This window comes from Amblyraja radiata, chromosome 26, assembly GCF_010909765.2.
Source record: "Amblyraja radiata isolate CabotCenter1 chromosome 26, sAmbRad1.1.pri, whole genome shotgun sequence".
In the NCBI taxonomy this organism is placed as follows: domain Eukaryota; kingdom Metazoa; phylum Chordata; class Chondrichthyes; order Rajiformes; family Rajidae; genus Amblyraja; species Amblyraja radiata.
The window spans coordinates 21,224,740-21,230,739 of NC_045981.1; positions in this window are offsets into that span (position 1 = coordinate 21,224,740).

The window sequence follows — 6,000 nt, forward strand, 5'->3', positions numbered from 1 at the left end:
CGAGCCAGCTCAATGTGATCATGGCTGATCATCCCCAATCAGTACCCTGTTCCTGCCTTCTCCCCATATCCCCTGACTCAGCTATCTTTAAGAGCCCTATCTAGCTCTCTCTTGAAAGTATCCAGAGAACCGGCCTCCAGCGCCCTCCGAGGCAGAGAATTCCACAGACTCACAACTCTGTGTGAAAAAGTGTTTCCTCGTCTCCGTTCTAAATGGCTTACCCCTTATTCTTAAACTGTGGCCCCTGACTCCCCCAACATCGGGTACATGTTTCCTGCCTCTAGTGTGTCCAAATCCTTAATAATCTTATATGTTTCAATAAGATTCCCTCTCATCCTTCTAAACTCCAGAGATTACAAGCACAGCCGCTCCATTCTCTCAGCATGTCCCGCCATCCCGGGAATTAACCTTGTAAACCTATGCTGCGCTCCCTCAATAGCAAGAATGTCCTCCCTCAAATTAGGGGACCAAAACTGCACACAATACTCCAGGTGTGGCCTCACTAGGGCCCTATACAACTGCAGAAATACCTCTTTGCTCCTATACTCAACACATCTTGTTATGAAGACCAACATGCCATTTGCTTTCTTCACTGCCTACTGTACCGGCATGCTTACTTTAATTGACTGATGAACAAGGACCCCCAGATAACCTCACATTTATCCACATTAAACTGCATCTGCCATGCATCTGCCCACTCACCCAACCTGCTGGGACCGCAGCTATTTACAATTAAATCAATGATTTTGCTGAAGGGATTCAAAGTAACATCAGCAAATTTGCAGATGACACAAAGCTGGGTGGCAGTGTGAACTGTGAGGAAGATGCTAAGAGAATACTTCATGAGTAAATTTGACTTGTGGAAATCTTTCATCATGTTGAAAGATTTTCACGAGTTAACAAGTTTCCCGAGTACCTGCCGTTAGCGTTACGAGTTCCGACGTTCCCGCTACATTAATTCTACGTGATTACCACGAGTTTGATTTGTTTTAAACTCGGGATCACTCGTGGGTGGCCTCGCACCGTGAGGCAGGGCCATTAGCTACCCTCCAATCCACAGGAACTGATCCTGAATATTTAGAACATTGGAAAATTATCACCAATTATCACCACGATTTCTATAACCATTTCCTTAAGTACCCTGGGATGCAGACCATCAGGCCCTGGGGATTTATCGACCTTCAGTCCCATCAGTCTACCCAACACCATTTCCTGCCTAATGTGGATTTCCTTCAGTTCCTCCATCACCCCAGATCCTCTGGCCACTAGTATATCAGGAAGATTGTTTGTGTCCTCATTAGTGAAGACGGATCCAAAGTACCTGTTCAACACATCTGCCATTTCCTTGTTCCCCATAATAAATTCACCTTTTTCAGTCTTCAAGGATCCAACTTTGGTCTTAACTAATTTTTTCCTCTTCACATACCTAAAGAAGCTTTTACTATCCTCCTTTATATTCTTGGTTAGCTTACCTTCGTACCTCATCTTTTCTCCCAGTATTGCCTTTTTAGTTATCTTCTGTTGCTCTTTAAACATTACCCAATCCTCTTGCTTCCTGCTCATCTATGCTATGTTGTACTTCTTATGGGGTTGGACAGGCTAGATGCAGGAAGATTATTCCCGATGTTGGGGAAGTCTAGAACTAGGGGTCACAGTTTAAGGATAAGAGGGAAGTCTTTTAGGACCGAGATGAGAAAATCATTTTTTACACAGAGAGTGGTGAATCTGTGGAATTCTCTGCCACAGAACATAGTTGAGGCCAGTTCATTGGTTATATTTAAGAGGGAGTTAGATGTGGCCCTTGTGGCTAAAGGGATCAGGGGGTATGGAGAGAAGGCAGGGATGGGATACTGAGTTGCATGATCAGCCATGATCATATTGAATGGCGGTGCAGGCTCGAAGGGCCGAATGGCCTACTCCTGCACCTATTTTCTATGTTTCTTCTCTTTTATTTTCATACTGTCCCTGACGTCCCTTGTCAACCACGGATGCCCCTTACTCCCCTTGGAATCTTTCTATATCCTCTTTGGAATGAACTGATCCTGCACCTTCTGTATTATTCCCAGAAATACCTGCCATTGTTGTTTCACTGTCATCCCTGCTAGGGTATCTTTCCAGTCAACTTTGGCCAGCTCATCCCTCATGGCTCCATAGTCCCCTTTATTGAACTGTAATACTGACACCTCTGATTTACCCATCTACCTCTCAAATTGTAGATTAAACGACCATATTATGGTCGATACCTCCTAATGGCTCCTTAACCTGAAGTTCCTTTATCAAATCCGGTTCATTACATAACACTAAATCCAGAATTGCCTTCTCCCTGGTAGGCTCCAATACAAGCTGCTCCAAGAATCCATCACGGAGGCACTCCACAGGTAAACTTGGGATCCGGCACCAACCTGATTTTCCCAGTTTACCTGCATGTTGAAATCTCCCATAACAACCATAGCATTACCTTTACTACATGCTAATTTTAACTCCTGATTCAACTTGCACCCTATATCCAGACTACTGTATGGGGGCCTGTAGATAAGTCCCATTCTGGTTTATTTACTAATACAATTCCTTAGTTCTATCCATACTGACTCCACATCTCCTGTTTAAATGTCACCCCTTGCAAGGGACTGAATTTCATTCCTCACCAACAGAGCTACCCCACCCCCTCTGCCCTTTTTTCGAGGTATACCCTTGAATATTCAATTCCCAGCCCTGGCCCTCTTGCAGCCATGTCTCTGTAATTCCCACAACATCATACTTGCCAATTTCTAACTGAGCCTCAAGCTCGTCCACTTTATTCCTTATATTTCGCTCATTCATATACAACACTTTGACCTCGGTATTCACCTCCCCTCTCGCACCGGTCACGATTGGCCCTGACTTTACTCTCTTATCCTTTCTCGAACTTTCCTTCCCATGAATTTGAGATTCTTTTGTAACTTTTCCTGTACTCACTTCCCCTTCAACTCCATCTTTATACTCCCAATTTGTCAATCCCTCCCCCCCACTATTTAGTTTAAACCTACATGTGTAGCCCTAGCAAACCTGCCTGCCAGAACGTTGGTCCCCCTCCAGTTAAGGTGTAACCCGTCCCTTTTGTACAGGTCACCCCTAAGTCATTTAGAACGGAGACGAGAAAACACTTTTTCTCACAGAGTGGTGAGTCTGTGGAATTCTCTGCCTCAGAGGGCGGTGGAGGCAGGTTCTCTGGATGCTTTCAAGAGAGAGCTAGATAGGGATCTTAAAAATAGCAGAGTCCGGGGATATGGGGAGAAGGCAGGAACGGGGTACTGATTGGGGATGATCAGCCATGATCACATTGAATGGCGGTGCTGGCTCGAAGGGCCGAATGACCTACTCCTGCACCGATTGTCTATTGTCTATTGTTGCGACACCAGCGGAATATGAAGTTTTTCTTTCAGTTTCAAGGACAGACAGGTTGGTGTGGGGAGTGGGAGGAGTCGCAAAATGATGTGCAACTGGCTGGTTTCCCTCCACCTACAACATGCCTTCCAACAAGTAATACACTTTAAATCTCCCCTTGCCTTCTGCATTATTAATCTAAAAAATACAATATGATGTCCAGTGTTTTTCAAGTGATCTCCCACCGAGCTCACTCCACAGCGCCAGATCCAGCCGTCAAACCCCCGGTACGGGGCACCCCACCAGATGGTGCATCTCAAATGCCTCCATCACCATCAGCACAAAAACACACTGATCAATGGTCACTGGCTTTCAAGAATTGTACAGTGGCGAGCTTACTGACTGGTTGCACGTGATCACACTCACATTTGGTAACTCGAACATCCAGGAATAAGGGAGGCTGCAGAGAGTGGCTGGTGCACACTGCCTGGCCCACCAGAGGTATTGACTTACCCATGCTGGGTGTGGAATGCATCCTTGACAAGGATGGGGAAATAGTTATTTAAAAATATTTGTTTTACGTACTACAGTGGTGGGTTTTGCTTTGAATTCTTTAGTTTTGGAGATATTATTGTAAATAATTGAATAAATTATTTTTGGTTAAAAAAAAAACTATCAAAGGGATTTACAGGAGGCACAGGAGCCTGAGAACCATGAGCTCTGGGTTCAAGAACAGCTTCTTCCCAGCAACATTCAGGCTATTGGACCACTTTGCACAACCCTAACCACAACCCAACCTCATCAACCATCCACTATGGACTTTGTTTTGGTTGCACTGCACACTTTGGCATTGCACTATTATAGTCTGATTGCCTCGTATTACTGATTATTAATTTATAGAGTTGTTGACAATTGTATATGTATTTGTTGTGTTATCCAGTTAATGGGCATGTAAACCTACACCAAGTAAGAATTCCATTGTTCAATTCCTGGTGCATATGGCTATTAAACAATCTTGAGTCTTCTGATGTGAATTGAGAATTATAATGTCATCTGAGGGTCAGCCAATGTTGAATGATGTTGTTGACTATATTGGATTACATACAAGTCTTTAGGCGCCAGAATGTTCTTTATTTGTCTTTATTCGGGAAGATGTGAAGAGAAACATTATACATTATCAAATTCTCTTCAAGCCTAATGCCCTTTGAGACCGATCTTTTGTGGTCCTTCCATAATACCTACTTACAACCAAAAACGACCTTGTTATTCCGCCCTCCTCCTGACGGTCAGAACTAACTTCTCCCTCTCCCAGTGACCGTTTACGAGGATGTTGCTGAGGAGAAGGACAGTAGGACGGAAGAAATTTGTAGCAGTCACTGGAGGTGTCATGAGAGCAGTCAGTGTTACCGTCGAGGAAGTACTGAAGGTACTGTCATGTTTGAACGTAGACCAATCTCCGGGGCATGATCAGATATATCCGAGTACATTGCGGGAAACTAGAAAGGAAATTGCAGGAGCCCTGGTTGAAATATATAAGTCGTCCTTAAATACAGGAGAGGTGCCAGAGGATTGGAGGGTGGCAAATGTTGTGCCTCGTTTCAAGAAGGGCTGCAGGGAAAATGCTGGGAACTATAGGCCAGTGAGCTTAACATCTGTAGTTGGTAAGTTACTGGAGAGTATTCTGAGTGATAGGATATACAGGCATTTGGATGAGCAAGGGCTGATTAGAGACAGTCAGCATGGTTTTGTATGTGGGAGTTCGTCTCACAAATCTGATTGATTTTTTTGAAGACGTGAGCAAAAAGGTTGATGGAGGCAGAGCTGTAGATGTTGTGTACATGGACTTTAGTAAGGCGTTCGACAAGGTGCCGCATGGTAGGCTGCTCTGGAAGGTTAAATCTCATGGGATCCAAGGAGAGATAGCTGAATGGATAGCAAATTGGCTCCATGGAAGGAAGCAGAGGGTGATGGTGGAAGGTTGCTTCTCAGAATGGAGGCCTGAGGTTCGGTGCTGGGCCCGTTACTGTTTGTCATCGAGAACATACAGGGCAAGATTAGCAAGTTTGCTGATGATACAAAAGTTAGTGGTTTTGCAGATAGTGATGAATGATGATGGTTGTGAACAATTGTAGCAGGATCTGGATCGATTGGCCAGGTGGGCGGAGGAATGGTTGATGTAATTTAATACAGAGAAGTGTGAGATGTTGCATTTTGGGACGACGACAAGAGCAGGACCTACACAGTAAATGGTAGGCCACTAGGTAGTGTTGTAGAGCAGAGGGATCTAGGAGTACAAGTGCATGGTTCCATGAAGGTCGAGTTGCAGGTAAGTTAGTTGGTCAAAAAGGCTTTTGGCACTTTGGCCTTCATCAGTCAGAGTATTGAGTATAGAAGTTGGGAGGTCATGTTGCAGTTGTATAAGACGTTGATAAGACCGCATTTAGAATATTGTGTTGAGTTCTGGGCACCATGTTATAGAAAGATATTTTCAAGCTTGAAAGGGTTCAGAAAAGATTTATGAGGATGTTGCCAGGACTAGAGGGTGTAAGCTATATGGAGAGGTTGAGTAGGCTGGGTCACTATTCCATGGAGCGCAGGAGGATGAGGGGAGATCTTATAGAGGTATACAAAATCATG